The following is a 24,223-nucleotide window of genomic DNA, read 5'->3' on the forward strand; positions in this document are numbered from 1 at the left end:
GAAGCAAAGAGAGGAAGTTAAAGAATGATTAAGGACTAACTGAAAAAGAGGAAAAGATCAGCAGGATTAATAGGACTGGGTCAGAGGACACACATGACTTCCAGGCTACAGGGGGTATGCAAATTAGCTGTTTCCACACCTAGTGAGTCAAACATACTGACAATTTCCTCCTCACCATTCACCTGAGAGAACCTACTTGTATCATCTCCCCTGCTCCATCCCTGAGCATCAGCTCTTATAGCCCCATCTGAGCACATCTAAGGTCATGTGGCCACAGATGTTTGAACCAGGAATGGATAACTGGTCAGAGCTGGGCTAAATGAATCTGAAACTGGGACCTGGAGACCCTTGTCACTCTATGTTGGGTGCTTGACTAGGGAAGTGATACAAAACAGGAAGCATGTTTGGCGCACATATGTGCCAAAACAGAGAGCGCTGGGTTGAAGAGAGAGAGAGAAGAATGAAACAGATGTGAGGAGCTACAAAGGCAAGAGACCAGGTGATCTTAAGAAGAGACAGATTAGCTGCTTCAGTTCCACATTTTCAGGGGACTCAGCTGGACTCCAGACCACTGTCTTCTGTGACATACCCTTGCACAATTCCCAGAATATAAGACTTTTTGGCTTCAACTAACTCAGATGGTTTCTGTTCCTTGTAAGCAAACATAACCTCAGCCAAGTCAACTGAACCCTGGTTGGTTTCCATTTTCTATGAACACAGTGACTCTCAGAAAATCCTACATAATATGCCAACCTTTGCAATAATATACTGCCTTTTATCCACCAAGTATGGCACCAAGGCAATAAATCAAATTAAAGTTATCAGCTACTTAAAATCTATTATTTTGATGGTTAGCTTTTTAAATGAGTGTGAAACAAGTGTGTATTGTTTATTGATTACCAGGCATTTCTGCACAATAACCCTAGAGTTTTCAGGCTGCAAAATCCAGAAAACATGGCACCCATTTGCTAGTCACAAGTTACTAAAAATCCCAGATGGTAATAAAGCCTTTAAAAATCGACTGCAGGAAAAAGCAGTGTCTGTCTCCTAAGCAAGATTCTGGGGCTGTAAAATTGGCTGGTGGCATATGAAGAGTTCATAAAACTGTGATTAAATAAAGCACCAGTGAACACTTAGGCAAAGCCTGTTGAAATACTGCTCTGAAGCCTCCTTGTAGCAAAGCAAAGTGATATAAAGTAGGAAGAGAGAAGCTCTTTTTAAAAGACAATTAGCTTTTGTAAGGATTGGGTTTTCACTGAAGTCCTCCAAATCTGCCACAGAAAATGAGAACGTAGAGGGAAAACCCTGTTGAGATGTCCCCACAGCCAGCATCCAGTAGCGTAGACCTGTAAAAGTCATGCAATTTGCAAAGCGTTGATTGTCTGCAGTTTCCACCACACATTCTGGGAAATGAATGCTCCAGACTAAAATGTTCATTATCTCTGAATTTTTTTTAGTGATTTTGCACAAAATACAACTCTAGTTTTGCTGCTTTTTATTCTTCTGCTAGTTGCCTCCAAAACCATGTGTAGTGTTTAACCTCTAAAGAGATAAACCTCTGGTGCTTTTCCCGGTTGTCAACCTTGAAGTCACCCAGATGCCCCCAAAGAGGTACCTGGAACGGTGAGGGGCAGTTGTGCAGCTCAAGTTGCAACACGAGCCAAATTTTCCAAGCAAGCGACCCTTGTTACTAGTACAAAAAGAGATGTAACCACATCTGCCTTTGCCATTTACCTCCTTAGGACTTGGATCTGTCCAGATGCCTTAGATTGAGGTATGAGTAAATACTATGGAATAATTAAGGCAGTCTTGATTTTCATTTTCAGACAGTAGAGTCTTGTACAAGGTAAATAACCAATAAACAGTCATTACTCTGCCCAGCTACAGAAGACACCATTGGGAGCATCTGTCCAGCGCTAGCAAGTGCCCCCTCCTGAAAACACAAAGTGGGTTTGCTATCATCCCCTACTGCCGACTGGGCCAAGAGTGGACACCTGCCCCAGGCAGAGCCAATCATTCCTGACCTTGCAGTAATCAAGTTGTCCGTGCGCCACGGAGAGCTTCAGTCAGGTGTGTATGGGACACTGGACTCCGTGCTGCCCTTTCAGGTTGGCTATTTGTACCACGGACTCAGAGAAAGTTTTCAGACAAACATAAAGGAAAAACAGAAATGAGAGAACGGGGGCAGGGGAACAAGAAAGAGGGAAAGGGACTTCCCTGGTGGCGCAGCGGTTAAGAATCCGCCTGCCGGTGCAGGGGACACGGGTTTGATCCCTGGTCCAGGAAGACCCCACATGCTGCGGAGCAACTAAGCCCATGCACCACTACTACTGGGCCTGTGCTCTAGAGTCCTCGAGCCACAGCTACTGAAGCCCACACACCTAGAGCCCATGCTCCGCAACAGGAGAAGTCACCGCAATGAGAAAAAAGAGGGAGAGAGAGGCAGAGAAAGACAATAAAAACAGATATGGCTGGCCCTGGATCCGCTGGTTCTTCTCTCACCAAGCCTGGCTGTACTCTCTCTTCTGGGGTTCCTTGATGTACCCCCTGCAGCCTTCCAATAAAGTCTCCGGCTCTGGTTCAGCTAGTATGAGTGTTATCAGCAACCAAAGACTTCAAGCATCCAAACCTCCTGTGCATTTGCAAACCACCTCCATCCCAACCCCCGTGAGAAAGACTGTCAGCCCGTCCATTATAAGACTCCACATCACCAGCGGATTTTTCTGTTGAGTTGGAAGAAATTTGATTTATTTTCAATTTACCCCATTTTTGGAGTCTATTTGTGAACAGTTCAGTACAGTCCCAAACACCACATAACATCTGAAAGTCATTTTTTCTTAAAGACACTTGATGAATTTGACTGTAAATTTAGAGGAAAGCTTCCCAGCTGACACTTCTGGCCACTATGTAGAGAGGGCCTGGAAGGAAGCAAGGCTGACGGTCTCTGTCTATGTGTCCTGAGGTCAGTTGCACCACATCATCAAGCATGCGGTAGGGGGAGGGGGCGGAGCCAATGTGATACTGACAAAGATGGCCCAAGCTCAGGTTTCTCAGCCCAGGGCAGTTTTTCTCTTAGCTTTCTTTCCTCTCTTTGGTCTTGATGGATAGGAACATGAGCCTTGGAATCTGACAGACCCAGATAAAAATGCCAGCACTACACTTACTTGTTGTGTGACCTTCGGCAAGTCACTTTACCTCTCTCTGCCTCAATTTTCTCACTTACGAACCACCTTCCTCACACAGTTGATGTGAGGACTAAAGGAGACAAGGCATTAGAAGAGTTCAGATTAGTCCCTAGTACACAGGAGCCATCAGACATATTTGGGTACCTTTTGCAAACAGGTGTGACCACGTGAGTATGTTCTCACCAGTGGAATGTGAACAAAAGTAAGATTCTATTTCTTACAAAGAAAATGCCGTCCCTCCATTCTTTCATACCCTCCCTTTGGGTTGGAACATAAGATATGTAACTGGTAAGCCAGCTTGTACAATATGAACAAGGAACACATCTTAGGACATGGCTAAGGAGCCAGAAAAAAGGACCTGAATCCCTGGATGGCTTCATGAAGCAGAACCACCTTGTTGTCTTACACCTCCTTTCTTCAGGATTGTTATAAGACAGAAATAAACTAGACTGCCTGAAAAAATGTAGGCCATTATTTATTAATCATTACCACCACTGCAGCATTAAAAGGTAAATATTTTAAGAAAATGATGGCCAAATTAAAAGTCTGATTGTGTGTATAAAAAAAAAAAAAGAGTCCACTGTACCATAATTATTATCTGTGTCCATAAAATTGTCACTTTGAGAAAGATACCAGAATATCTACATTTGTTACCTTGTCTATTTTTTAAACTATAAATCTGATCACCTTTTAATGTTGATTTCTCACAATAATATAATCAACAAAATAAAACACTCTAGCCACTGGAATTCTACCTGATCATCTGTAGTGTTAAAATCAGAATATTCTGAGATAGTCACACACTTACAGCAGTCCATTATCAAGATGATACAAGAGAAATGGCTACAAGCTTGTGAAAAAGACCTCAGGCAAATTTCTTCCTTAGAAGAAGCTCTCTAGATAAATTATCACTCTCAACCTAATACTAGCTAACATTTATTGCATACATATTCACCACGTGCCAGGCTGGGCTGAGCCTTTCAGATGCATTAATCCACTCAATCTTCATAGCAGTGTGAAAGTAGATACTCTTAGTATCTTCAGGTGGGAAGGCTGGAGCTCAGACAGCTGAGGTTATTAACCCAAGCTAGAGAGGGTAACAAGGCATTTGAACTTGTGCAGTCTGACTCTAGAGCCTATATCTTTGACATATGATATTCATGCAAGGAGATTCCACCAATGGAGAACACTCCAACACCAGCGTGTATTCTGGACTGAGATTTTACAGTCATCCATCCTGGGTGTCACAGCTTTGTGTTTTGTGGGATAGATGACCAGAAAGCTCAGATTCACCTGGGCAACCATGAATTGCAATGCTGTGATGGAAACAGACACCCAGTGCTCAGTAACATTGCATGACATTCTCTGATTAACAAGCACTCCTTTGATTGTCTCCTCCAATGTCTTCTAGTTAGAAATTGTGTTCCTTCCTGAAAAGAAATTAATTTTATTGAGGGCCAGCAATGTACGAATACTTGACATATGTTATCTCATTAATCCTCCCAACAATACTTTGAGTAAGATATTATAATCTCCACGTATCAGCCAGACTTTGATCACAGAAAAGCCAATACAAGCAGGAAGGGGTTTACTAGACATAATACATGGCTTAAGGAATTTGTTGGGCGGTCTGTAGAAACAACCTCTAAAGACAGAACTTCCAGGAAAACATCCAAATCACAACAAAGAATTGGGATACTGCAGAAATGAAGCCAACACAGCCACGCCTGTGCTCTCCTGGAGAAAGAACAGTAGCGGAAGTGTGGCCTCTGCTTCTGGGTATCGTGGAAGTGCCTCTGATTGGCCGAACCCTCCCTGTACTGGAGCCACGGAAAAGTAATTTTTAGGTTTCCAGTTTCTGGGGGCCTGGGAAAGCACAGATGGAAAGGGGGTAGAGGAAACGGAGTTTCCAATGGTAACCTGCCTAAGTGGGACTTGAACTTGGTCTATGTGACTCCCAAGCCCGTGTTCTTTCCACAGCACCATGCTGCGCTCACAGCATGTTTCCTTCCTGTTTGTTTCCCTGTCTTGGTGCTTCTCAAACCCAGCTTCACATCTGGCTACAACCACCCCATACCTACTGAGACAGACTCCCCAGGGCCCAAGCTATCCACACCTGAAGAAGCTCCACAGTTAGTTGACTCTGAGGAACAGGAAATCTGGGAACCCTTGCACTAACTTCATCTTGTTTCTTGCCCCCCAGGAGCTCAGGGCCTATACACCCCCAAGTTTTAGATAATTTTCCTAGGTGTCTCAGCTTCCCTCTCCTCTCTGGCCATGACCATGTCCTCTCCAGCATCACCAAAACTTTGCCCTCATGGCTGGCTGCCCCAGTTCTAGGAGCCCTCATCTTTCTTGCAAGCACCTCAGAAGCTTGAGTCCAATATCCGTTATCCCTAAAATCTGGTTACTTTAGAGACAAATAGTTCTGGGATTCTAGAAACAAGCTGCTCTATGCTGTCCTAGCAAGTCCCTTCAATGTGCACTAATGAAAGTGCCTTCTGCCATTTCTTGGCCCAACAGCCATCACCAATTTGCTATAAGCAGTCCATTTCCAAAGTCTCCCTTGAAGTTCACTCTCATTTGATGCTGTGTATAGAATTCTGCCTTCTATAAACAGGGAACCAACACAGCAATTTCTGAAGCAGAGAAGCAGGTCCTCAAAGATTCTAGGAGGAGAACACAGAACTTCCTGGTGGAGGAGTCACTTGTACTCGCCCCCACTTTCTGAGAGTGATTACAGCAACATTACTGAGGGCAGCCTGGATGGCAGAGGTGGCTGCATTCATTCCCAACACAAATCACACCGTGTCGTGGCTATAAATTCCAGCAGCGGCAGGTGTGCGCTTCAGAGGAATCGCTTCTGCAATTAAAAAAGTGACATTTTAATGGACTATGCAGATCAGCTAAGGCTCTAAATCATATGCCTCCTGCCTTAAATGGGATCGAAAGCACAGGCCAAGCAAGAGGAGACAGCGTAAACACTACGAAAATTTCATCGCTCCTTATGACCTTTTTATACTTCACTGTGAAAAAGAACATTAACCTTCACTTCCAGAGAAGCCCCTTTCTGCCACCTCACAAAGGCAATAGTTCATCTTTGTAATAACATGTGAGCTCACTTGACTCTGTACCTCTTGAACATCACAAATGTTATCTGATGTGGTGCCATCACCACTGGTGATAAAATAAGCGGTCTTTTTTTGGTAACGGAGAGAGGAACAAGAACCAAGGGGGAGCATATCAAGTCTCCCTGCTGGAGGCAAAATGCAGAAAAGAAAGTGGGGCCTAGGACAGTGCTTTGGCATTTTCTATTTGCAAATCATGCAGGGTATGTTTGGCCTTTCTTTTTAAAGTTAAGAAGACAAAGAAGAGTCCCTGTCCGTAAAGACTGGGAAAGACAGACGTGCCAATGAATCATTACAAGTACAATGCAGTGAGTGTGGAAAATGCTAGAAGAGTGATGGAAACCGAGCAGGAAGGGACTCTACAGTGGGGTGTCAAGGTTGAGAGAAGGTGGCATAAGCCACTCGTCTCTCTTCAGGAAACAAGTCACCCCCTCAATTGTCATTTAGGACTTGAACTTCCCCAAAGAGGTAGTAGAATCAAAGAGCTGAAAGGAAGCCGTATGCCTCAATCCTCTCAGGTTATACACGAAGAAACAGAGGCCAGAGGTTAAATTTGTCCAAGAACACACAGTGTTAGGGACTGAACTGTGGCCCACCTCCCCCCGCCCCCCCCCCCCCCAATTTGTATGTTGAAGCCTTAACCCTCAGTGTGACTGTCCTTGGAGAGAAGGCCTTTACAGGGGTAACTAAAGCTAAATGAGAGCATAAGAATGGGCCCCTAATCCAACAGGACTGTGTCCCTATAACAAGAGAGAAACATCAGGGATAAGCCCATAGAGAAAAGGCCATGTGAGGACACAGCAAGCAGGCAGCCATGAAAGCCCAGGAGATAAGCCTCCGGAGAAACCAAACCTGCCAACACCCTGATTTTGGACTTCCAGCCTCAAGAGTTGTCAGAAAATTAATACATGTTATTTGAGCCACCCAGTTTCTGGTATTTTGTTATGGCAGCCTGAGCTGACTGATACAGATGGCAGAGAAATGGGCTGCCCTAAGGCAAAACCCCAGGCTTCCACTTACTTGAACACCGCTCTTTCCCTTCCTCGTTCAAAGGAGAGATCTCAAAGGGATTTGCAAGATGGTGGCGGGAAATGTCTGGGTGCACAACAGAGACGCCCATTTCTCACGTAAGTGTGAGATGATTAATGAATGATTAATGAAGAGCATGGTTAGCGAATGACTAAATGAAGATCAGGCTAAGTAGAGGCCTGGTAGAGGTGGGAGGGGAGGGATGTGAGCTACATCTGGGGTATGGGATAATCACCTTGCCCAAAGCCTGGGGTAGGCAGAATGAGGACAACGAACCTGCGTAGACACTCAGGTGTAATTCCACAGCTCTGGAGCTCTGTGCACTATACCAGCAGCCATTAATTTTAACCTTATCTCTTTCGTCTGCAAGAAGCAAAGCAGAGCAATTTATTTCTCCTCCACTCCTTGCCTTTGCTCTCTTTGGCGGTTAGGAGTCTAACAGGCAGTGAAATGATGAGGATGGGGAAAGAGTAGAGTGTCTGGGTAAGGTTTCAGTAGCACACTGTCTATGGCGGATACTGTGAACTGACTGCTTTGCTCCATAACCCAGTCCAACCTCTCTGTAGCATGCAGAGGCTGGAAAACCAAAAGCCATACTTCCCAGATACCCTTGAAGCTGGGGTTTTTGTGTGAATTAGTTTCCAACAAGTAGATGTACCGCACAAGATTTCGATCTGGAGTGAAGTCACATGCGGAGAAAGGCAGGTGTAGCACATCTGCTCTGCTGCCAGGGGTCATGGCTATAGCAGCGTGATTCTTGAACCATCAGCTATGATAGCAGCTTCCTGATTACGCAGAGCCCAGTTCTTCAAGATAGTTTTTGGCAGTTGTTCTTGAAAGTTCAGAAACTTACTAATAGTCAAGTACTTACTCTGTTCAAGGTATTTTATATGTATTCTATGATTTAATCCTCAAAAATATCTTGTAAAGTATATAAGCATGAGTATCTCCACCTCATACATAATGACACAGGTCACACAGCTGGTAAGCTCCTGCCAGGTGTCAGGCTGAGAACCGAAAACTGTCTACACCCGCAGCTCACTGTCTCCACTAATGAGACTATTCTGCTGGCTTCACTGACAGGACTCTAGGAGTCCACTGCCTTCATCAACATGACTTTGCTCTTCCAGGAAACTCTTGACCAAGAAGATATATGTTGCAAATAACTTTATTGCTCATTTCAGAGACTTTCCAAAAAACTACTAAAAACTGCCTGGTTTTTCAATGATAGCATCAAATGACTATTGTTACTCCAAGACCCTTAGAAGTTCTTGCCTTTCTGTGTCCACTAATCTTAAACTATTCTGTAAGACCTTTTTTTTTAAGAATTTTTATTGAGATACAGTTGACATACAATAAACTGCATATATTTAAAGTGTACAATTTGATATTTTTTTTCTTATTAGTAATGTGTATATGGCAATCCCAATGTCCCAGTTCATCACCCCACAACCTTCCCCGCTTTCCCCCCTTGGTGTCCATATGTTTGTTCTCTACATCTGTGTCTCTATTTCTACCTTGCAAACCAGTTGATTTGTACCATTTTTCTATATAAACTATTCCATAAGATCTTATGGAAAAACCCAAAAGAACTTTTTGGCCAACCCAATACTATATCTTGTTCCTCACCCAGTCCTAATCAAGACCTCTTCAAAACCCCATAAATATCCTAACTTTTCTCACTCTGAGACGGTACTCCATTAAAGCGGTGTTCGTCTGACTGAAACGAACAGTGAACTCAGCCTTGTTTTGGCTGCAGGTAATCTGGTGGTATTTTAAGGAGCCATCATTCAGCAGGACCCAAATCTCCCTGCATTCTTTCCCCTAAGGCTGGCTGCTCCCCACTTAAGGTACTGTTATACCAGAAATCAGATATTTTCCCTCGAAACCAAGCTGTCCAGGAGTTTGACAAAGAAAACTGAGCAGGGCTGGACCCCATTCGTTCCAAGGACCTCAACCTTTCGGAGGCTCTCCCCAAGCATCATGCCCTCCATGTATCTGGGGCCTGGCTTGGGGGAGGTAGGGCTCCTGCAACAAACTGGATCTTGGTATCGGTAGATCTGTGAAAGTCGAACTCCAACATCAAATGAAGCCTAATTTCAGAACCCTTCAAATATTTTTATGTTCTTCCAATGGGCCAAAATCTGGGTGTTTTCATAGTTTAGATGTAACAGAAATGGTGATGAAGCAACCCACCAGCTTGACAAAGTAGCAAATGGTTATTACTGCCAGCACCTTGCAACCCCATCATGTGTTGCGAATCAAATCTAAATGAATTGGACTTCCTAGGTGGCGCAGTGGTAAAGAATCCGCCTGCCAATGCAGGGGACACGGGTTCGAGCCCTGCCCTGGGAAGATTCCACATGCCACGGAGCAACTAGGCCTGTGTGCCACAACTATTGAGCCTGTGCTCTAGAGCCCATGAGCCACAGCTACTGAGCCCATGTGCTGCAACTATTGAAGCCCACGTGCCTAAGGCCCGTGCTCCACAGCAAGAGAAGCCACTACAATGAGGAGCCTGCACACCACAATGAAGAGTGGCCCCCGCTAGCAGCAACTAGAGAAAGCCCGTGTGCAGCAACGAAGACCCAACACAGCCAATAAATAAATAAAATAAATAAATAAATTTATTTTTAAAAAAATCTAAATGAACTGAGGCTGCATCTCAAGGAGAGTAATGCAAGGAGACAATACTCAAAATGCCCCTATAGCCTCTGCTTTGTAGCTCACAGAGCACTTTTATATGCAGCAATCTCATGGGACATCCCATCAACCCAGCTCATCCTCATTTTACAAATAGGGAAACTGAGCATCCTCTCCACTCTAAATGTCCAGCTAAAAAATGGCAGGACCAGGAACCATCCCAGTTTCCTAATTTCAAATAGAGAGCTCTTTCAAGCACTCATCCACCATTGGGCCGCGGGAGCAGAATGAGTAAACATTACTGGAGTTAGACTGCCTGGGTTCAAATCCTGGTGCTGCCATTTTTAAGCCAATAACCATGAGTCAATTTCTTAACTCTCTCTGTCTCAATTTCCTCATCTGTAAAATGGGAATAACAGAAGTCATAGGGTTGTCATGTTGACAAATTAATATGTGATATATCTTACACAGTTTACCCTGAATAATGCCTAGCACATGGTAGGAGCTTAATAAATAGCAGCTATTATTATTGTGGAGGTCAAATATTAGAATCTTTCCCTTTGCCACTGAAAGATTTTGTAGTCTTGGAATCATATTCCCAGATGCCAGAAATCTGGCCGTAAAAAACAAATCCGGAACTGCAGCTACAGGTGGGAAGAACCAAAGAGAAGATTCCTTTTCACTAATTGTTACAAATATTGCTAGATTAACCTCCCTAGAGAGCACAGATGGTGCAAAAAAAGGAACTGTCTCCATTGCTTTGCTCACACCTCAAGAAACAGAGGATGAGCAGGCATAATAGGTAATAAGTGAAGGCTCAATTTGATGGTAGTGGGAATAGAAGATAAACAGAGGGAAATGGGGAGGGGGTGCAGAGCAGGAGTGCGAGGTAGCCTGGATTTGCAATTTGCTAAAAATTTACAATTGATTTGGAATTCAATGTGAATCAAGCATGCAGTATCATGTAACGGGAATAGGAGAAAGAGCTGTGTTGGCAGCAGAATATTGAGCTAGTTGGCAAGGAGAAAAGAGGGACAAAGAGTTCACAGATGCAAAGTTTTCAACCTTTACTGACTAAAAGCACAGATAACAGACATTCACTGGAGATTCTCCTGACAATCAGCTAATGAACTTGAGTGAACAGAACATTCACTTCAGAGAGTTCTGTGCATGGGGTGTTTTGTTCTTTGTAATTTAAGTGCTTCTGAGGGAAGGATACAGAGATGTGAGGATGTGTGATAGAAGGAAAGAGCTGTGACTTCAGAGTCCTGGTCTGTGGTCAGAACCTTGACTCCATCACTCAGGAGCTGTTTTGGAGCAACTTATCTCTCTGTGCCTTGACTCGATAATCTGTGATGATTCCAATTTGATGGGCTTGCTACGAAAATTAAATGAAACCCATGTAAAGTGAGTGATTCACTCTGTGCTCTGTCCACAGGAGGCACACAATAAATAACAGTGATGGTAAAGATGGAAGGTAGCATAAAACTTCTTAAATCAGAAGGGGAAAACATGATTTGCAAGATTGCAAAATAATTCCTTAGGCCGTTTTGAATGCAGAACTTTTGTGAATATTGTTTGAGCTGAATAATGACAGTGGGTGTACTCTGTTGACTGTCCCTGCTGCAAGCCAAGACTCAGTGAGAACAAGTAAATAATTCAAGGGTTACACTCACAGACTTGAAAGGTGAGAAAAGCTTGGCATAAACACTGAAACTACTATTGAAAATCCACCAGTTTAAGCCCTGCCATACTTGAAACTGTCAGATGACTTTTTGGTGACAGAGTGAATAAGTCCCAGGAAAAGGAACTCTCAGAAATAAAGTTACACACAGGGAGATCAACTCCATGATGGGTAATGACTTAGAGGGCTGGGATAGGGAGGGTGAGAAGGAGTCACAGGAGGGAGGGGATATGGGGATATAGGTATAAACACAGCTGATTCACTTTGTTGTACGGCAAAAATTGGCACAACCAAGTAAAGCAATTATATTCCAATAAAGAACTAAAAAAAAAAAAGAAAGAAAAGAAAGTTACAAACACACCCAAACATACTTCACTCTATATAATGGGAATATTACTAAAGGTGTAGGTTATCGATATAATTTTGGCACATAGATTCATATGGTAAACTTACTAAGTCACTTATTTAAAAGAACCTCGAGATATATTCCTTTGTAGAAAGAAAGGGAAGAAGTAGAACCACTTTGTAAAACTGTTTGACCAACAGCATCTCCCAAAGCTGAACATATGCATATCCTATAACCCCGAAATTCCACTCCTAGAAATATGCTCAATAAAAATGTATACATATACCACAGAAATGCCTACATATGGTCACCAAGAGATACATACTGGAATGATAATTAGCAGCAAAATCCATTATGGATAAAAAGGAAACCACTTAAATGCCCATTAACAGCAGGACAGATGAATAATTGTGATATATTCATACAGTGTAATATTATACAGCAAGGAAGATACACAAATCACAACTACACACACCAACATGGTTGAATCTCACAAACATAATGTTGAACAAAAGAAGTCAGACACAAAGGAGAATGTAACCCATAATTCCATTTACATCAATTTCAAAAAGCATTCAAAATTTATAAGGTGAGACTGTGATTGGAAGAGGCATAAGGGAGTATTCAGGTGGGCTAGTAATGTTTTGTTTCTTGATCTAGATGTGGATATATAGAGGTGTTCATCTGAAAAAAATTCATCAAGCTACATACCTGTTTGTGCATTTTTTCTATTGTGTATATTTCATGCAAAGATTGCATTAGGAAAAGAAATCAACTAGCATTTACCAGCTAGGAATTGTGCTAGGAATTTTATCTGCATAATCTCACTTGACATTGACAGACAACTATATGAGGTTAGGTGTCATCCCCAGTTTAATACACAAGATGATCAAGGTTCTAAGGTTATTACTTTCTCAAGGTCACAGAGCTCACAAGTGGTAGATCTGAGGTTTGCACCAGGTCTCACTGACTTAGAAGCTCATGCTCTTCCCATAAGACCACATTACACTCCATGAAGCATGTTCTGGTAATAAAAATAACTATTTCTTTGATATATCTGTCTTTGGCATCTGCTTGTTAGGTTTTATGAACATTTAAAGTTGGAGATACAAATATTCCTATTAGATGTCACTTTTTGTGTGATATTGTGAGTGAAAATACTAAAACTCCATGGCAAATGGCACCCAATGAATTAAGCTTACATGGTCAACTTGAGAAACTAAAAAGGACTACTAACGCAAGTGTGCCGGAGGGCTGATTATGGAGAATTAGATTCAGATATCACCAAGTTTCCTTCATATAAAGGAAAAATGGATGCTCTAAAGAAGTGTTAAAAGCTTTCAATGCAAAATTTTTCATAAACCAAACTGCCACTAAGTCTTTTTTCCTGTCTCTGAAGTTCTTCTCAGAGACTGAAGGTAGTAACATAAAAATCCCCAACTGAAACTGACTTCTCATGAGTGATGAGATGGAACTCTATCTAGAAGCTAGTGGAGCAGAATCTCATTAGGAATCAGGTCTCAGCAACAGATCACTGGTATGTAACAAGAGGGAAAAATGAAGATTGATTCATATAGACCAGAAGGTTAAGCTCTGCAAAAGCAAGATGCAAAGTTCTGCATGAGCTTCTCTGAAAGTCCTCCCTCTCCCAAAGTTCTAAACTCCCTCTGTGTGTGTATGCTTGAGGAGGTTGCTTCTCTTATCCTTTCTTCTCTTATCATTTTCCTTTCATTCTCATCGCTGGCTTATGGGCATCTCACACTCTGGGGTGGACTCTGATAGTAGACTATCTGGGCTCCAATCTTAGCTCTACCCCTGATTTACCATGTGACCTTGGGCAAGTACTTAACCTTTCTGTGCCTCAGCCATCTCATCCATAAAATGGGGATGACAATAATAGTAGCCACATCACAGAAATGTTGTAATTATTAAATGAGTTAATACAGGTAAGATATTCAGAATAGTGCCTGTCACCTAACACTAAATAAATGCTAGTACTTGTTAGTATTATCAATTATATACAATATCCTCCATACACACAGCTGCCAAGAAAAAAGATAATTTTCTTTCTTGATGACTGCTGATTATTTTCTTCACAGTACTTATTAGAATCTCAAATTATTTGTATTTGTTTATCTTCAGTCTTCTCCCACAAAAATGTTATCTCCATGACAACAATGACCTCATCCTTCTTGTTCACTACTCAATGTCTGGTTGCCAAGTACGGTCCCCAGAACACAGAAGGCTCAATAAACATTACTAAAATAAATGAACTGCAATTACAACTGTCCATTATCTAAATTATTTAAATTTCTGAGATTAAATAGCAAGTTTGAACAGTGAGAGATACTGTTATACAAATCTGTTTGATTCCTGATTTTCTGATAGCACCAGTAGCAAGAGTTTAGAGAGCAGGGGTTTATCTGAAAATACATTTGTAGTTATTTGATTCCTGAGTTTCGATTATGATGTCTGTATTTGAGAAGAACAGCAAACAAAGGCCTCACTTTTTTCTCCCTTGAAATTTCTGTAAGCAAATAGGCCTTTCCAACAGCTTCTGTTCGCTTTGTCTCTGTGTTCCTGCTCCTTCTCTTCTGTGTTATCATTTCTTAACCTGATAGAATATTATTCTGAGAGCGAGTGGACAATGACGATTCAGCACCGCGGACAGCAACACGTGGGCTGAAGGTGTTTTGAATGCTGTTTTATAGTTCAGAATATGAGGACGACAGGTGTTTGGAGCTAAGTAAGACCCCCGCATATAAATTCCTTTATTTTGCTATGAACTGCACTGAATTTCAAAGGAGAATGATTTGTGTGTGTTGTTTGTTTTATTAATGGGGAATGAATTTGACTTTTCTGTAGGAAACTGTCTTGAGTGCCTTTACATGCCAGTCACTGTGTTGGAGGCTTTATACATACTTTATCTCACTTCATTTTCATATCAACATCATGAGAGCACTAGATTTAGAGCCAGAAAGCTCTAGATTTAAATCCTGACTCCACCTTGGAAAGCTACTTAACCCCTCTAAGCTTCTTTTCTAGTCTATAAAATGGAGATGGTATCTTCGATCAAGCAGGATAATTCAGTCTAAAACTCCTCTTTATAAGAAGTCTCAGTATTCCTATCTGTAAAACTGGGACAATAACTGAGTACTGTAGGTTGAGTGGGAGGTAGGAGTAACACAGAAAAGGAATGAATGAATGTGCCAAATTTGTAAGCTAGTGAGAAGACGACCCCAATACCAGTGAAGGGAGATGAACAGGACATACGGGATAGAATATGTGGTAAAGGCAAAGAGCCAAGTTTCAGAGGGCCTTGAAAGACAAATCAAAAAAATTCAGATATATCAAAGGGCTTAAAGAATGTCTCTCATGGCCAGGACCGTGTCTTTTATTTTTTCCTTACCCCCCCCCCCCCAGTAGCTACTATAGGGTTGGTATATAGTGAGCACTTATTAAATGCACATTTATCAAATGGATGGTTTTGATGAAAGCTAATGGCCTGGGTGGCATCCAAAAAGATTATAACCTGCTGCAATTTTGGGCCAGATCTAACGAGAGGAAGTGGAGGTGAGGTAACTCTGAGGTCCTACAAGTTAGTCCAAAAACTAACTGCACAAAACCAAAATGGAGAGATGAGTATGTTCACCCTGGTTTCAGGGAACAGTAAGCCTCTGCACATAACATTCTCTTCACTCATTCAATCAACAACTGTTTATGAAGCATCTGTTATGTGCCAGGCACTGTGCTAAATAAACCATAGGGCTAGGATGGACTGTGACCCTGCCTTCAATAAAGCTTACATTCCAGAATGGGAATACATATATTCCAAATACCCAAATATATGAACCATAAGTATCCCTTACTACTTAAACCTCTGAGTTTGGATACAGGTCTAGATAGTGAGAGATGCCACCCAGTGCATTAACTGCTCTCTGAGTTTCATCAAAAGAGTAATCAAAGTTTAGACCACATGGATTTATTTAACAAGTAACTGAATCTACACATTTCCTGAGTCTGGAAATAGAAGGCTACTTGCTGAAACAAGCTGGATAGAGAAAATAACCAAGCAGCTAACATGAGGAAAAAGAGAGGAGGATGTTTCCCATACAGCAGAATAGCAAGTAGGAGTTTGTCTTTTAATTGTTCAGTGCAACGGTTTGGTGGGGGGAAAAGCGAAAAAAAAAAAAAAGGCTCTAAGTTTTCATGTGTAAGCTCAAAGAGCTACCAGCTTTAGGGTCAACCACCTGTCTTACCTGACAGGGCTCTTTGAGAGTCATCAGGGTAAAAAGTCATCCATCCTACCTCCCTACCCTCACAGGTTAATGTGAGAAGATGACTAGGTGCTACAAGTGGTGGTCTTGTAAGGAGTGCGCTGTGTGTGAAGAGTCTATCCCCTCCCATCAACCCCTTTGCAGGGAGGGAATGGGTACTTTCTCACTGTAGCAGATGACCTCCAAAGACAGCTGACAATTACTTCCCTCTCTGTATGCACATGCTCTATCAAGATGTGGAGTCTCCTTCCCCTCCCTGCTGAATCTGGGCTGGCCTTATAATTGCTTTGACTAATAGTATGTGATGGAAGAAATGTTCCAAGACTTCTGAGTCCAGGTTTTAAAAGTCCTGGCAACTTCTGCTTTCTCTCTGGGAGGAAGCCAGCTGCCATGTAAGAAGTCCAACTACCCCGAGACCTCCATGCTATGAGGAAGCCTAAGCTAGCAACGCGGAGAGATCATGCAGAAGAGAATTGAGAAAGCCATATATACAACCCCAGTTGAGCTTCCAAGCTGGCCCTCAGCTGATTAAGCCAGCCCAGACATAATGAAGAATGTACTAGTCATCTCCTCCATAACCTGGGGAACAGGACACATCAGAAGGGTATAAAAGGTCCAGCCAGCTGGATCCTGAATAAGGCAAACCACACATCATATTCTAATCAGAGCACAAGCTACCACTGACAATTCTCCTTTCAATGTAGCCATTGGGTTCATACTGACAGAAAAGACTGAAAAGAGGAAGGAGGACAGCGTGAGTCTGAGGTGGGCCCTGTTGGGCAGGGAGTAGAGACAGAAGGTGTAGCAAAACTTCCTGGAGAGCCCCTAGGTAATACTAATATGACCTAACATCATTCCCAGTCCCATTAACAAAAGTAATTTATGTTGTTAAAATGAACCCTTACTGAGGATCTACCAGAAGTTCAGAACAGTGCTAAATGTTTTCCATGCATGATCTCATTTAATCCTTACAGAGGATGCCATAAAGGTCACCATTATTAGTATCTCTGTTTATAGGCGAGGAGACCAAGGCCCAGAGAGCTTATATGACTTGTCCAAGATCACACTGACAGCAAATGGCAGAAACTATGATTTGAATCCAGGTCAGTCTGGTACCGTAGCTCAAATAAACATCAAGATCTGGCAACTGTGGTGCCACAGCTGTTACTTTAATTGCATATTTAAGTTCTGATGGACTTTTATTTTGTGTGCACATATTTATTCAACACAAACTTCATTGGTACTTTGAAGAAAGCTTAAGTAAATATAAAATTTGTCTGTAGTGACAGAATAGTGCCTTGTTAGGTTGTGTTTTTTTTTTTTTTTTATTTTTTTGGGGGGTACACCAGGTTCAATCAACTGTTTTTATACACATATCCCCATATTCCCTCCCTTCCTTGACGCCCCCCCCTCAAGTCCCCCCAACCCTCCCTGCCCCAGTCCTCTAAGGCATCTTCCATCCTCGAGTTGGACTCCCTTTGTTATACAACAACTTCCCACTGACTATTTTACAGTTGGTAGTATATATATGTCTGTACTACTCTCCCGCTTCATCTCAGTTTCCCCTTCACCCCCCGCCCCCTCCCATACCTCGAGTTCTCCAGTCCATTCCCTGTATCTGCTTCCCTGTTCTTGTCACTGAGTTCATCAGTACCATTTTTAGATTCCGTATATGTGAGTTAGCATACAATATTTGTCTTTCTCTTTCTGACTTACTTCACTCTGTATGACAGATTGTAGTTCTATCCACCTCATGACATATAGCTCCATCTCATCCCTTTTTATAGCTGAGTAATATTCCATTGTATATATATGCCACATCTTCTTTATCCATTCATTTGTTGATGGGCATTTAGGTTGCTTCCATGTCCTGGCTATTGTAAAGAGTGCTGCAATAAACATTATGGTACAAGTTTCTTTTGGGATTATGGTTTTCTTTGGGTATATGCCCAGGAGTGGGATTACTGGATCATATGGTAGTTCTATTTGTAGTTTTTTAAGGAACCTCCAAATTGTTTTCCATAGTGGCTGTACCAACTTACAGTCCCACCAACAGTGCAGGAGAGTTCCCTTTTCTCCACACCCTCTCCAACATTTGTTGTTTCCAGACTTTGTGATGATGGCCATTCTGATTGGTGTGAGGTGATACCTCATTGTGGCTTTGACTTGCATTTCTCTGATGATGAGTGATGTTGAGCATCTTTTCATGTGTTTGTTGGCCATCTGTATGTCTTCTTTGGAGAAATGTCTATTTAGGTCTTCTGCCCATTTGTGGATTGGGTTATTTGCTTTTTTGGTATGAAGCTGCCTGAGCTGCTTGTATATTTTGGAGGTTAATCCTTTGTCCGTTGTTTCATAGGCAATTATTTTTTCCCATTCTGAGGGTTGTCTTGTTTATGGTTTCTTTTGCTGTGCAAAAGCTTTTAAGTTTCATGAGGTCCCATTCGTTTATTCTTGATTTTATTTCCATGATTCTAGGAGGTGGGTCAAAAAGGATGTTGCTTTGATGTATGTCAAAGAGTGTTCTGCCTATGTTTTCCTCTAGGAGTTTTATAGTGTCTGGCCTTATATGTAGGTCTTTAATCCATTTGGAGTTTATTTTTGTGTATGGTGTTAGGAAGTGTTCTAATTTCATTCTTTTACATGTTGCTGTCCAATTTTCCCAGCACCACTTATTGAAGAGGCTGTCTTTTTTCCATTGTATACTCATGCCTCCTTTGTCAAAGATAAGGTGCCCATATGTGTTTGGGCTTACTTCTGAGTTCTCTATTCTATTCCATTGATCTTCCTTTCTATTTTTGTGCCAGTACCATACTGTCTTGATCACTATGGCCTTGTAGTATAGTTTGAAGTCAGGAAGCCTGATTCCACCAACTCCATTTTTCCTTCTCAAGATTGCTTTGGCTATTCGGGGTCTTTTGCGTTTCCATACAAATCGTAAGATTTCTTGCTCTAGTTCTGTGAAAAATGCCATTGGTAATCTGATCGGGATTGCATTAAATCTGTAAATTGCTTTGGGTAGTACAGACATTTTCACGATGTTGATTCTTCCAATCCAGGAACATGGTATATCCCTCCATCTGTTTATGTCATCTTTGATTTCTTTCATCAATGTCTTAAAGTTTTCTGCATACAGATCTTTTGCCTCCTTAGGCAGGTTTATTCCTAGGTATTTGATTCTTTTGGTTGCAATGGTGAATGGGAGAGTTTCCTTAATTTCTCTTTCTGCTCTTCCGTTGTTAGTGTATAGGAATGCAAGAGATTTCTGTGCATTAATTTTGTATCCTGCTACTTGACTAAACTCATCAATGAGTGCTAGCAGTTTTCTGGTAGAGTCTTTAGGGTTTTCTATATATAGTATCATGTCATCTGCAAAGAGTGATAATTTTACTTCTTCTTTTCCAATTTGGATTCCTTTAATTTCTTTTTCTTCTCTGATTGCTGTGGCTAACACTTCCAAAACTATGTTGAATAACAGTGGTGAGAGTGGACACCCTTGTCTTGTTCCTGTTCTTAGAGGGAATTCTTCCAGTTTTTCTCCATTGAGAACAATGTTGGCTTTTGGTTTGTCATATATGGCTTTTATGATGTTGAGGTAATTTCCTTCTATGCCCATTTTCTGGAGAGCTTTTATCATAAATGGATGTTGAACTTTGTCAAAAGCTTTTTCTGCATCTATTGAAATGATCATATGGTTTTTATCCTTCAATTTGTTGATATGATGTATCACGTTGATTGATTTGCGTATATTGAAGAATCCTTGCATCCCAGGGATAAACCCCACTTGATCGTGGTGTATGATTTTTTTAATGTGCTGTTGCAGTCTGTTAGCTAGTATTTTGTTGAGGATTTTTGCATCTATATTCATCAGTGATATTGGTCTGTAGTTTTCTTTTTTTGTGACATCTTTGCCTGGTTTTGGTATCAGGGTGATGGTAGCCTCGTAGAATGAGTTTGGGAGTGCTCCGCCTTCTGCAATATTTTGGAAGAGTTTGAGAAGGATAGGTGTTAACTCTTCTCGAAATGTTTGATAGAATTCGCCTGTGAATCCATCTGGTCCTGGGCTTTTGTGTGTTGGGAGATTTTTAATCACTGCCTCAATTTCTGTACTTGTGATTGGTCTGTTCATGGTTTCTATTTCTTCCTGGTTCAGTCTTGGAAGATTATATTTTTCTAAGAATGTATCCATTTCTTCCAGGTTATCCAATTGATTGGCATATAGTTGCTTGTAGTAGTCTCTCATGATCTTTTGTATTTCTGAGGTGTCCGTTGTGACTTCTCCTTTTTCATTTCTAATTCTGTTGATTTGCATCTTCTCCTTTTTTTTCTTGATGAGTCTGGCTAATGGTTTATCAATTTTGTTAATCTTCTCAAAGAACCAGCTTTTAGTTTTATTTATTTTTCTTATGGTTTCTTTCCTTTCTTTTTCATTTATTTCTGCTCTGATCTTTATGATTTCTTTCCTTCTGCTCACTTTGGGGTTTCTTTGTTCTTCTTTCTCTAGTTGTTTGAGGTGTAAGGTTAGGTTGTTTATTCGATCATTTTCTTGTTTCTTAAGGTAGGACTGTATTGCTATAAACTTCCCTCTTAGAACTGCTTTTGCTGCGTCCCATAGGTTTTGGGTTGTTGTGTTTTCGTTGTCATTTGTTTCTAGATACTTTTTGATTTCCTCTTTGATTTCTGTAGTGATTCCTTGGTTGTTTAATAGTGAATTGTTTAGCCTCCATGTGTTTGTATTTTTTGCAGTTTTTTTCCTGTAATTGATATCTAGTCTCATGGCGTTGTGGTCTGAGAAGATGCTTGATATGATTTCAATTTTCTTGAATTTGCTGAGGTTTGATTTGTGACCCAAGATGTGATCTATCCTGGAAAATGTTCCGTGTGCACTTGAGAAGAAAGTGTAGTCTGTCGTTTTTGGATGGAATGTCCTATAAATATCAATTAAGTCGAGATGGTCTAATGTGTCATTTAAAGCTTGTGTGTCTTTATTTATTTTCTGTTTGGATGATCTGTCCATTGATGTAAGTGGGGTGTTCAAGTCTCCCACTATAATTGTGTTACTGTCGATGTCCCCTTTTATAGCTGTTAGCATTTGCCTTATGTATTGAGGTGCTCCTATATTGGGGGCATAGATATTTACCATTGTGATATGTTCTTCTTGGATGGATCCCTTGATCATTATGTAGTGCCCTTCCTTGTCTCTTTTAATAGTCTTTACTTTCAAGTCTAATTTGTCTGATATGAGTATTGCTACTCCAGCTTTCTTTTGACTTCCATTTGCATGGAATATCTTTTTCCATCCCTTCACTTTCAGTCTATATGTATCCCTTGGTCTGAAGTGGGTTTCTTGTAGGCAGCATATAGAAGGGTCTTGTTTTTGTATCCATTCAGCCAGTCTGTGTCTTTTGGTTGGAGCATTTAATCCATTTACATTTAAAGTGATTATTGACATGTGTGTTCCAATTACCATTTTCTGAATTGTTTTGGGTTTGTATTTGTAGGTGTTTTCCTTTTCTTGTGTTTCCTACTTAGAGAAGTTCCTTTAGCACTTGTTGTAAGGCTGGTTTGGTGGTGCTGAATTCTCTTAACTTTTGCTTGTCTGGAAAGCTTTTGATTTCTCCCTCAAATCTGAATGAGATTCTTGCTGGGTAAAGTATTCTTGGCTGTAGGTTTCTCTCTTTCAGGACTTTCAGTATATCCTGCCATTCCCTTCTGGCCTGCAGAGTTTCTGTAGAAAGGTCAGCTGTTATCCTGATGGGTTTTCCCTTATATGTTGTTTGTTGCTTTTCTCTTGCTGCTTTTAATAGTTTTTCTTTGTGTTGAATTGTCGTTAGTTTGATTAATATGTGTCTTGGTGTATTTCTCCTTGGGTTTATTCTGTATGGGACTCTCTGTGCTTCTTGGACTTGGTTCATTATTTCCTTTCCCATGTTGGGGAAGTTTTCCACTAGAACCTCTTCAAATATTTTCACAGACCCTTTCTTGTTTTCTTCTTCTTCTGGGATGCCTATAATTCGAATGTTGGTACGTTTAAGGTTATCACTGAGGTCTCTGAGGCTGTCTTCTAGTCTTTTTATTTTTTTATCTTTTTCCTGCTCTGTGGCGTTTATTTCTTCCATTCTATCTTCCAACTCACTTATTCGTTCTTCTGCCTCAGTCATTCTGCTGGTTAGAGCATCTAGAGTATTTTTAATTTCAGTTATTTTGTTATCCATTGCTGTTTGTTTTTCTGAGTTCTTATGAACTGTTTCTTGTACTTTCTCTAATTTGTTATCGAGATTTTGTATCATTTTTACTATCATTACTCTAAATTCTTTTTCAGGCATTTTTCCTATTTCCTCCTCATTTATTTGGTCTTGTGGGTTTTTTTCCTGCTCCTTTGCCTGCATGGTGTTTCTTTGTTTCCTCATGGTTGTCCAAGCTTTTGGGGTTGCTTGTCCTGGTGATAGAGGTGTTTATAGAAGACTGTCCAAGCCTCAGACTAATGTCCAAGTATTGGATTAGACGAATATTCAGTCGGCTATGTCAGGTTCTCCGCAGCCCTTTCCGGTGTCCGAGGCCGTCTGCTGGTGTTCAGCTGGTTCTCTGTGGGAATGACTGTGTCCTTCCATGCATTCCCAATGCATCTGTGGAGAGGGATGCACTCCACGTCTCTCTACTTCGCCGCCATCTTTTTCTCTCCTCAGGTTGTGTTCTTTTTATATTTTAATTTTCAAAAAATTTTTTGTAATGTAAATGGGAAAAAAGGAAAGTATTAATAAATAGGTTGCAATCCTCCACCCTTAGAGATACTAAGGAAGAACAGTGGGAAGAAAGAAGATGTGTAAGAAGTGCTTTGGAGTTTTTAACTTCAGACTACAGTAAAGATTCTAGTCTATGGCCATACCACCCTGAATGCACCCAATCTCATCTAAGCTCATGAGATTCTAATTCCTTTTTTATTATTTTGGAGGATGGACTAATGTTTCTTTGAAAGTGATATCATACCTAAATGTGGCCACAGGAAAACTGGGCTTTAAATAGGCTGCAATAATGATTTTTTTAGTTTTCTGAAAAACAATGTCACTTGCTTATTAATAAAATTACATATTAAGGTGAGGCGATTTAAGTTGCTCTTTGAATGTTGGGGCTACATACTAAGCTTTACTTTGGGGTTTACTGTTACCTATTTTGTGCTGGGCAATACTCTAAGTACTGGAGACACAAGAATGAAATTTTTTAAGTCCCTATTCTCATGGCATTTAGGTTCTGGAGGCAGGGGGAACAGTTGAATAGGAGACAAAAGTGGTAAGTTCTACGAAGAAGAGAGAGTAGGATGAGGTGCTAAAGAGAGCCAGGCCTCCTTAGATTGGGTAGTCAGGGAAAGCTTCTCAGAAGAGGTGACACTGGCACTAAGATCTGAGTGATAAGAAAGAGTGGCGTGGGAAGATCTGGGGAAGAGATTCTAGGCAAAGAGAACACCATCTGCAAGGGTCTGGGGTAGGAATGAGGCTGGTGTGTTTAAGGGATGGGAAGAGAGCTACTATGGCTGGCACGTGATATGCAAAGGGAAAAATTATACAAAGTAGGATTAGAAAAAATGCAGGCATTAGATCATAGGGCTTTATGGTCACCATAAGAAGTTTGAGTTTTATTTTATTGAGATGGGAAGCTATTCTCTAATTTAAAAGCTATTCTCTTTTAAATGAGGGAGTGATAAAATCTAAGTTGCCTATTAAAAGATCACTCTGGCTGTATAGTCAGGAACGGATTGCTGTGCTGCAGGGATGAAGGCAAGAGTAGAAGAAAGACAACCTGTTCGGGAGTTATTACAGTGACCTGGAAAAGTTTATGGTAATTGAATATAAGGCATGAGAGTGGAGATACTGAGAAGGCATCCTCACTGAAGATGCCATCCATACGGAAATGGGAAGAACATGTCTGGGAGTAGA

The sequence above is a fragment of the Hippopotamus amphibius genome, chromosome 9 (genome assembly GCF_030028045.1).
Source record: "Hippopotamus amphibius kiboko isolate mHipAmp2 chromosome 9, mHipAmp2.hap2, whole genome shotgun sequence".
Taxonomy (NCBI): domain Eukaryota; kingdom Metazoa; phylum Chordata; class Mammalia; order Artiodactyla; family Hippopotamidae; genus Hippopotamus; species Hippopotamus amphibius.